The 11,099-nt window shown below is 44.1% G+C and overlaps 1 protein-coding gene across 1 annotated transcript in view; it reads right to left on the bottom strand.

Moving 5' to 3' along the window:
• Positions 1 to 11,099, bottom strand: part of cacna1c (calcium channel, voltage-dependent, L type, alpha 1C subunit) — a 173,946-nt gene that overhangs the window by 157,064 nt on the left and 5,783 nt on the right.

Below are 11,099 nucleotides of genomic sequence, written 5' to 3'. Positions count from 1 at the left end.
ATTTGGAGAAAGCAACCGCTTTGCCACCTGCTGTGGATTTGTTTTTTAAAAATACACTGCATCAATTGGGTTATCTTAATTATAATCGCTGCGTTTGTTTGTCTCAAGTTACACTGATGAATTCCTTTTTTTTTTTTATGCGCATTAAAAGTTGCTTGTTTTGCGTCTTTTTGGTGCAAAGAATCCTCTGCAGACACAAAACAGCCGTACATGTTGAAATCCACATACAAGGCGAAGACGGGCATGGTTGTTGCAACAGGTCTTTCCAGGTGACTTCAATGGAATCATTGAGTCAAGCCAAGTCATTACAGCACCCCAGGGTAACCAATTAATATTCCTAACAGAGGTATCATGTCTCTGGCACGGAGCCCACCAGGAGAATCATCTCCCTGATTACACCGCTGAAACCTGTGTGTGTGTGTGTGTGCAAGTGTTTCAACATGTATCTGCTAAACATGCGCATGTGAGATACTATGTGTGTGTATGGGCCTCCACATCTTTTTGATATACATGCACACATGAGATTCTACAGCTGGTGTCTTTATGTGCATTTCAAATCCACCCCCCCCCATCACACATGAAAAGTACCTAATGACAAGTCTGCATGTTTCTTGGTTGCTTGAGAGTCTGTTCAGTTGTAAAAAGAAGACAAAAAAACTCAGATTACATAGATCCTATATAATTGGTTCATTCAGCGAGCATTGGCATTCGGTGCAATCATGTGGAACGTCAACTCTGTTTGAATTACAGAGAGAAAATCAAGACACATACGACAGAGCTTCAGACTTAGAGACTCAGGAAGTGTAACCCAAGAGCCTCCGAATATCAGACATCATCTGTTCCGTTTGTCCCTGAAATCCCTGCAGGAGGAAATTGTCTTGTTGCTCCTCCGTCCACAGCCAGACGAGAGGTCACTGCTGGACACAGAGCCTCCTGAGTCTAACTCTAACCTACAACAGCAAGCCGAGCCATCATCGTCATCTGCAGGAAACTCGTTAAGATCCTCCGACAATACATCCACCTCCCTAATCGCAACGTCACAACTGCTCCCGCCCCAAGCTCGAAGCCTATTGGCTGTCATCTGATGGGGAATAAGCCGGTATGGACAGCTGACATCCAGGCCAAGATGTTTTTCAGTCCAACAGGTGGGCACAAGTTGAAAGTTATCATTTAACCGATTCATTTCATTTCAATGTGTTCCGCCTCTTTTACTCTCCACACAGACACACACTTTACCAAACCAAGCTTGATTTGTCTAGAAACTAGAAAACCCCAAATCTCATCCTTCACCTTTAGATTCTGGATCCTCACACGCAGAATCTGTTTCACCCCGGCCCACTAATCCATCTTCACTGTCTTCTGGTTAAGTCCTGCATGCTTTACTGAACCCCCTCCTCAGCTATAAATCCCTCCATGCTCTGCTGCCTCCCCAGTACCTGTCTGACCTCCTACACCCCTTTACCTCCGGTGGAACCCTACGGTCATCAGACATGGGTCCACTCATCATCCCCCTGTGCTATAGCCTGAGAACTTATGATAGCAGAGCATTCAGTGTGGCAGCTCCGGCATAGAGATCCGCAATGCCCCAACTCTGGACACTTTTAAAAACTCTCTAAAACCCTTACTGTGAAGATTCTCCATCATACAGATCATGGTATCCTCAGAGGTTTTACAAGTGTACACAAGCCTCTGCACTTTTCTTTAAAACCCACATTGACCATTAGTTTTAAGTACCCCCACTAGCTATTCTTCTATTATTTTCTGTCCTTGGTAAGTTTGACTTTTATTCTTGTATTCCTAACTCTGTAAAGTTGCCTTAGGCATATTAGAAATCCAAAAGTTATCATTATGATATATTACCTGCATAGAGTCTACAAATATGCTGAAATTTGTGCTTCTCCTATTGTCATACATTAGAAGAACACCTGAAATGCAACAAATAAAATAAACGATTTGAGACAGGCTTTACACACGGAGACACCTCAGTGCCAATACCCGTCTGCGTCTCCCCAACAGCTGTCATGTAACTGTCAATAGACCAATGAAAAATGAGCTGTCCGTGGTGCTGAAACCACCACCCAAGTAGGACCCGGCCCTGAGGTATTTGCCAGATATCCCGCAGCACTCGGGCTTCGACTCCTACAGCGATGGCCCGGGACGTTAAAAGGCTTATTCTGACTCCATTTGAATCAGCTTGAAAATATAATAAAAGGGCCATAATAAGTTCATAATGGCACTGATCACCTCATGCTTGGCTACAGGACGTGTGCAGTCAATGTGTTCGTCCCTCAGTGTTCATCAACGTGCTACCTGTGTCTTCCTGGGTTGTCAGGCACTTTCCCCTCATCAGCCTGAGTGTCACATGGCGGACACACAGGTTATTTAGTGTATGATTATGGCAAATGTTAAGATCATGACACCAGTTACTTCAATTGGCATCTTTTTTTCTATAAGAGGTTCTTTCTGATGATAATAATAGATCGAGATGACATCATGGCAATCAAGGTAACGACACACAGACACACACTTTGCCCTTCAGGATCTGGTTTAGGCTGCCAGCAAATGATATGAGCTGATAGCTGGTAGCATCTGCAGGTAACATCCAGCCTATGCTTAGTTGGAGCAAACTGTTGGTGAATGTGTCTCTCTGCGCCACACACACACACACACGCACGCACACACACACGCACACACACATCCACCCCTCTTCTCATCCCCTGTTGCTATGGAACCTGTCGCCAAGGCAGAGGTATGTGCTTGTGATGGAAGTGGGGGACGAAAAGAGCCTAAGATGATGATGATGATTGTCATGAGGATGATAATAGTGATCGGAAAAAGGCCCCCCCTCCCTCCCCTCTTTAGCTGAATTACAAGGTCCGGCTGCATGAGCCGTGTAACGAATGCAACGCTGGGCTTCGCTCTCTGCAACGTGGGTGGAAGGAGCGACGCGTAATACTGCGCAATGCAAACAGACCCTTTCCTCACCGTGGAACAGACCGCAGCCCCTGCTGTCAAACCACTCTGTGCATGTGTTGCTTTTAAAAAAAAAAGTCGTCACATTGAACTTCAGTCGTTTCAAGCCACTGTCCTCCACTGCCGTCCCCCAAAATAGCACATCATCAACCCAATTCTCAGCGGACGAGTTAGTCCTGCAGGCCCTCTCCTGCTGCCACCTGTCATCGCTATTCGATTCCTCGACCTCGCTGCTATTATAAGGAGCCCTGTGCGTGCTAAAAAAAACTTAGAATTAAAAGGTGACAAATTGGACTATTGATTGTGGAAGAAGTGGGGATCGATAATAGTGGTTGAGTGCGCGTAATAGCAGTGGGCGCTGCTCCTTTAGACACCGGTGTGTGTCCGTTTCTGACAAATGCAGCCAGGCAACACATATATAGGCTTCATGCAGTTTAGTTTATTCCCTGAACCAAAACCCTTGAGGGAGACGAGCTCTGCCAAGGAATGTGTAAACACACCATGTTTCCATTTTGCGCTTTGACAGTCGTGCTCCTGCGTTTTACAAGCTGCCATGTCGTGGCTAAAATAATGTGACCACTTGCCCACCCATTGTGCCAAAGCTCTCGCTCCGTTGGCCAGGCCATGTCAAACCCCACAAGTGTGGAGCAAACCATGCCAGGAGGAGGAGGAAGAAGAAAAAAAAGGCCTCATCCATATATATGAATGTACCTGTAGGCTCGTTGCGCGCTTATGGCACAAATGGCACAAATAAACAAAGTGCGCGCAGAGGGAAAAGTGGAGGAAAGAGAGAGCTGCATCTGTCCATCTGTTGAAAACGAGAAGAGAGCAACCCTTCCTCCTCCTCCTCCCCCTTTCACCCCCATCCCATCCCCATTTCAGGATCATCATACCTCTCTTACTCCCTCCCACCTCCCCGTCTCTCATGCCCAGTTATAAGATGTTTGTCATGTTAGAAATAATAATAAGAAAACAACATGTCACATACCTTGATGGTTCTCAAGGGTGTCCTCCGGGATGTACATGTTTTTGCTTTCATTTACCATAAATGTAGTCCGGCTTTACCCCTATAGGTGAATGGAAGATAGAGGGAGGAAAAACTGGAGAGGAGGAGGAGAGGGGGAAAAAAAGCCCCCCAAAATAAAGAAATTAAAAAAGGGGGGAAAAGAAGAGAGAACTGTCTGGCACGGACAGTTTTTTGGGGTATTCCGTTTTTTTTATTTATGGGGAGGGTTTCTTCGGATGGAGTGAATATTACCTAATCCCCATGATGGAGGTGAAGGCGAGAAAAAAGAGGGAGCTTTCGGCGGCACCGGTTGGGAAAACGCACCGGTGCATCCCTCGGTACATCCGGGCCCTAGGCGAGAAACATGAGACCAGCACCGCGTTCAATTCAATTCACACCTCTCTCTCTCTCCCTTTCTATCCTTCCTTCTTCCTCCTCTCTTCCTAGTTGTGCTGTTTCTAAAAAAAGAGGTTCCCCAAAAAGATATTATAAAGCACGGGCGCTGTCAGTGGCGGTGGCAATGGAAGTGCGCAAAAGACGCATTCGTGCGCATCTTCAGCAGCGGCGTGTCAAAATGTGAGAGGAGGATGAAGAAGAAGAGGAGGAGGAGGTGGTGGTGGAGGGAGAGAAGGAGGAGGAAGAGGAGAGGAGAAGAATTAGGGAAGGAGAAGAGTGTAAATATTCCATCGCGGGTAGCACGGGGTTAAATCTCCCAATAGGCTGTCGGTTATTCCGCGGATCTGTGGCAGAGTCCCCCCCAAAAACAGCAGAAGCCAGGCCGTCCTGTCTCATCCGGAGACGGGTCTCCCTCTCCTGATCCAGTCCATCATGGTCCGGAGGTGTGTCTGTCTGGCTGTCTGTCTCTCAGTCAGTCTGCCTGCCTGCTTGTCTGTCTGTCTGCCTGCCTGTGTCTCACTGATCGGGAGTTGGAGCTCTCTCTTCTCTGCTGCCCCTGCAGCTCAGCTCTGCAGTGATACCGAGAGAGAGAGAGTGAGCGAGAGAGAGAGAGGGGGAGAGAGAGCGAGAGAGAGAGGTAGCCCCCCGCCCCGTGCATGTAGACGCTTTGACTGTTTCCAGATGTGTGTGTGTGTTTGAGTGTGTGTGTGTGTGTGTGCCAGTGAGAAAGGAGGGAGGAGGGAGACTGTACAGGCAACAGTGGAGGAACCAGCGGCTGGTATCCAGATGATGATGATGATGGTGGTGGTGAAGACAGAGATGATGATGTTGATGAACTGCGTGTGTGTGAGAGAGTGAGTGAGTGTGTGTGTTCTCAAAAAGATCTTAAAGTGAGCAGAGGGTCAGAGAAAAGACATAAAAGTCTAATAAATGCCAAAACTCCACACGTGTGAGATGCAGAGCAAGAGAGAATAGAAAATATGTGTGTGTGTGTGTGTGTGTGTGATCTGTAAAAGAGTTTAAAGCAGAGAGTCAGAGAAAATACATAAAAGAGTAATACAAGGCCAAACGTCTATCCATGTAAGAGAGAGAGAACAAGGAGAAATTAGAGAAAATGTGCATGTGTGTCTGTGTGTGGTGGCATGAGACGAGGGATGTTAAGATAGAGAGAAAAAGAAAAGAAGGTGGCCAAGACTCCACCCATGTGATAGAGAGAGAGAGAGAGAGAGAGAGAAATGCCTCTTTGAGTGTGTGTGATCTTAGGATCTTAAAAGCGAGCAGAGGGTCAGAAAAAAGAGATAAAAAGGAAAGAAGGTGGCCCCAAACTCCTTGCATGTGATTGAAGGAGAAAATACGCCTCTGTGGGTGTGTGCATGTGTGTGTGTGCATGAGAGAGTGGTAGAAGGAGGATAATGATCCACTGCAGCCTCAAGCCGTGATTTCTGCAGGAAGAAAACAGCGATCAGAGCTGTTGTACCCAATGTACATCTGATTTGCCCGTAGTAGCTCCTACACATCTGGACTGCTTCAGCCTCATTCTTTTCTTTGGCCCCGGTCGTGTTTACACACACACTAAATATCTGCTTTTTCAACTCTTTTATGACTAAAGGTCTGATCCTTCTATGCGGCACTCTTACACAAGGAGAAACCACAAGGAAGTCAGGGTTTTTTCTCTTGCTGTGTAAATACTGACTCAAATATCATGTAGACGCAGGAAGGTCAGCGCTCAAAGAAACCTTTATTATCTAGAAAGCAAAAAAATGATATTTAGAATTCAATTAGGTTAGTTTCTTTCCTTTTGCCCTCAGGACGGTGAAGAACGGTTCAACATTGTTCCCCATGAAAAAAAGGAAAATCGTGTCCTGGCCCACGGAGCATTCAAAGTCATTTTCTGCAGACATGGGCCAATTTTCTACGGCAACGCAACAATGAAGTGAAGCTCATTTAGGACTAAAATGTCAAACACAGTCAGCAACATCAGCTCTTAACTAAATAGCTCTGGACCCGGCTTTGATGACATTGAGTCAGCTTGGCTCCGCGGCTCCACACTGAGGCTCCTTTAGATAGACCCGCTTGTACAAACAACATGTCGGATCTTGAATGAAGCTGTTTATTTAAGTTCTCCACAGGCAGCGAGAAATAAAAAGGCAAGAAGAAAATTCATCGTGAGCTTATTTTGAAAATCCGTTCCTGACTTTTTATGGATATACTCCCGAAACACAAATTCTGGGCCGACTTTTCCCAACTTTAGGCTTTTAGTCATGTTCTCCTGTGTCCCTTCTTCCATCTGGTTTGTTATACCTGTACAGTCCTGACCTGTATGTCCTACTGGACGCAAGTCACCCGCCAATTCTCCTCTACACCTTCCTAAAGGCTGTCACAAACACACACACACCACAGTACAACACACAGACACACACCTTACTACCGAGTCCTGTGTGCTATTTATGTATTTGCACCATTCTTTGTCCCTTATGTGTTTGTGCATATTGTTGTATAGGGTTTTTTTGCTGCTATTTATGCTTTTTTTTCTTTGCTCCCTTCTTGAAGAGATGCTGAACAGATGAACTTTTCTTTTAAACGTCACAATAAAAAGCTATTCTATTCAGTACTAAAGAAGATGGGCGCTGGATTAAGAAACGTCACAGAAGTTTGAAAAGAGGAGAAAGTTGGCACACGTAAAATGTTGTGTTAAAGGATTTTACGTGCAGCATAAGCTTCCTAATCAATCATCAAGCACTCAATCGTTCAGTAACCTCTGAAGTTACCAGTTAGTCATCCCCTGTAACCACAACCAGCACACTTCCCGTCTCCCTGCCTGGTTTGAAATCATCATTCCTGGGGCTGCCCCCCCCCCAACCCCAGCAGGATCCCCATCTCAGGCCCTGCACCTCTGCCAACCCTGCATCCCATCATCTGTGTCCTGCACCGTGAGTCCAAACCAAACAGGGTGCTTTCATGTCAAATGGCTCAAAACCCACATAAAGAGATATTCCTGCACAAAGCGGAATAATCTGGCTCAATATTAAATCAGGATGAATTGAAGGCACTGAGCAGCATCTCCACCTTCTAACTATAGCCCCGTCCGCCCCATATAATTGTCTTTGACACTGACTACGAACTCCACAATGTGCAGGCCTCATGTCAATCTGGCTGCGGGGCTATAATCAGGAGGTGAATCTGATGACTCAACCCAGCCTGTGTTCACTCGTTCAGCCCCATAGCACAAAATCAACCGCCCACCATCCTGTGACAGAAGGAAGCTTTTTGTCTGCGTGTGTCACTGTCAGACGTAGTAAAGACCGGGAGACGGACGACAAACGATTCCATTGGTGACATTTGACACACGCATTGTCTCTTCATGAGCGATGTATAGTTTTTTGTGTGATGCCGATGTATTAATACACAGTATATTTGAAAGAGAATTTAAAGATGGTGAACGACTGCGCTGATGAATGAATGTAAACGTTATTAGAAAGTTAATACTTCAATCTTCATGTACATTTGTATAAAACTTCTCATGGTTGAATTTTTATTCAATATTGTATTGAGTTGTATTGTAAACATGGATTCTTTTGTGTTAGAAATGCTCTCTTGTGCAGTAAAAATGTGCTCTTTATGTGTTGTTCTTCATACTGTATGTATAACATGTATTAATCCTTCTCCATTACTGGCGTCTACTACAACCCTAACACATTTTTACACGTCATTTATGTAGTCTGTATTTATGTTGTGTGAAATACACTAGAGTAAATGTGCATCAATACTTAAGTAGCATTTTATGGTTGAAGATGGATGAGAGAGCAAATTTAACTGTTTTATTTATTGTAATTCAATTCAGTGGCTCCAAACCTACAGGTCGGGCCCCATCCAAAGGTTTACAAGATAAATCTGTGGAGCTACGAGATTATTAATGGGTTTGAAAAGAAGTAAAACCAATGGTTCTGCTGGGGGAAAGGGGACAATTGGTGACATGTTGAATAACGTGACCACATTAAACCTACAGCAGACATTCATATAAAACCTTCTGGGGAGGTCCCTCTCTTTTGAAAGGCGCCACAGGCAAAGAAGATTGGGAACCACTGGGTTATTGTTTGATAATGTCTCGTGTTTTACAGGCGTATAGAAGTGTGGATTTATGTGGAATCGGGATCTGAGAAGTAACTTGTGCAGAGTTCAAATTGTTCCTCAGAAATGTTGCAGAGGAAACGTGCAGATAATGGAAATTCTCCAGCAGCAGAAATGCCTCAAAATGCCCCCTCGTCCTGTGAGACAGATGGATGGTGAATGGCATAATGACTCTCTTGCCAAATCGGACTCTGTTTAATTACACTGGCCAGTGAGTGGAAAGATAGAAGGAAGGAGGGATTGAGGGAAGGAAGAACAGTTGGAGGGCAGGTCGTGGGAACAGACACTTGTGCCCAGGGGACCCACCAAAAAACGCACAGACGCACACACACAAACGTCCTCTGAAATCCAGCCTGCACATTGAATATCAACTCTATTTATGAGTGGTCTATATTTGTAGTTCCCGACCCCTTTGTGTGTGTATGTATGCGTGTATGTAAGTGTGTGTGTGTGACTAGGCACAGTGGGTCTCTGGGAATCTCTGAACAGACAAACACTATAGTGCTGGTATCCCATGTGGGAAACCAGAAGTCCTCTGGTCAGTGAGAGGGAAATCCCCTCATCATGGAAAGCAAAACTCAATTCATCTTCATTTCATTCATTAACTGCCATTTACAACTCAAATGAACCTCTGATGGATCCATATTATTAATATGAGTGTAAAACTTTGTGATCAATTCAGGAAATATATTCTAACTGTAAAGTTTTTTAAATGGCCTGTTCAAAAATATATAAAAGTTATTTCAGATTTTTACTGTAATATTTTAAAGTTTTCATATTTTAAAACAAACTATATGTCTATTATCAATATATATATATATATATATATAAGCTGATTTTTTCCAGAATGGCCACGTCCACCCTCCCCTCTGCAAAGCTCAGTAAGCTGCCTCTGGCTAGAGCCCATTGTCCTTGCTGCCTCCGAGCCAATCACCTGCAACTCCCGGCCTGTCCCCACCAGTCACACCAAAGTACTCTATCTAGACTTGAATGGTTATTGACAGTATTGACCAACTAATGGATAACTCATTAGTCTCATTATGGGCAAACACACAGCCTGTGACATACAGTTTGATCGAGCCCTGATAAATAGACATATGTACCTATTTTCCTGTTGATGGGGCGGACGCGTCAGAGCCTGACCCTGGAGAGCTTCATTCAGTTTTGTGGACAAAGTGGCACTTCCATTTAAAACAGATGTTTTCATCCAGTGCTGCTCAAACTGAGTGAGCAGTTGGATGCTCATTGCGCCGGACATTAGTGTTGATGGCTGCACATTAGCTGTTGCACATCTCTATCTTTTAAATAAGATCCTGTGTGCACAGCATGAAGGGACTTAACTATGTCCACATGTCAGGGAGACGCACATAGCAGCAAATGAAAAAGTGTTAAGTTAAATGTAGAGACTTACAGTTACTGGAGGGCAGCTATAGTCAAACTGAAAATCCAGAAATCCAAAAGTTGAAAAGAGCAAAGTTGTCTATCTATGGTTTGCCAAACCGAAACACTAGTAAAATAATACATGAACAGGTGACCATCCAAAAACAAAGGGATTTAAAGGGATAATGTACACAATGGATGAAGGGTCAATTGAACACAGGTGAAACACATGAGGACAGGTGCAGATGAAGGGGCGGGACATGGGACAAAGACAGGAGCCAAAGCAAGAGATGCTCAAGGAAGGAAACTGCTAAATAAAAACAGGAAGCAAAAAACTCAACCAAGATAACAAATCGAGAAATCCAAATGCAAGGAAAACAAGGTCACATAACATTAAAAAAAAAAGAAATCCCAGACAACAGCAAATCTTTCAAAAAAGGTTCAACACAGTATTTCATAAGTTTCCATAACAATGACAACAAAGGAAGCTGTGTCCCCTCAGGTGCCCTTGAACAGAACTTGATACGTTGAACTGAAAATGGAGATGCATTGTCAGGTGACGCAAATCTTATTGTGGAATATGGGAATGTCAGATGTGGATTTCTTCCTGTCCCTGTATCAGTTACTGCTTTGTGCTTGAGTGGTAATTTTCCAAGCAGGAAGGATACGTGCTTCTTTGTCGCCCAAGTTAATTTTATATTTGTTGTACGCAAGATGACAGGAGGGTTTCTACAGAAATAAAGATAGAAATGTTTCCCGACCTGTTCCCAAAATGCACAATTCAGTGATTCCTTTTGAAGGGAAACGTGCACTAGAAATTAATTTGTATTTTCTTTAGTTAGGAATGTGTCACGTGGTATAACTGCTCTTTTCTAGGCTTTTTTCTCCCATTAAGACAAGACCTTGGGGTGATATTTGCAAACACACACTCATCCATTCCTGCTGTCAGATTAACACCAGGTCCTGAAGTAATTGAACAGGGTGGATGATTCAGTTTTATCCATTATCCAGCCCTTTGGTTCCCCCTAGTGCATGTGAAGAGAAATGTAACTGTGAACGGTCAAACTTAAGTTGTAATCAGTGTTTATGTTTCCAAGCAGTCAGACATATAAATAATATATAAACAGAGATGAAAGAGAAACATCAGCTGCTTACTTACATGGAGAGAAGAGACATTTTTAGTCCATTGATATTTTTGGACTCAACTTTTATTGCT

Source organism: Pleuronectes platessa, chromosome 22, assembly GCF_947347685.1.
Source record: "Pleuronectes platessa chromosome 22, fPlePla1.1, whole genome shotgun sequence".
NCBI lineage: Eukaryota > Metazoa > Chordata > Actinopteri > Pleuronectiformes > Pleuronectidae > Pleuronectes > Pleuronectes platessa.
Note: the sequence above shows the minus strand (reverse complement) of the source record. Positions and strands in the feature narration are given on the sequence as shown.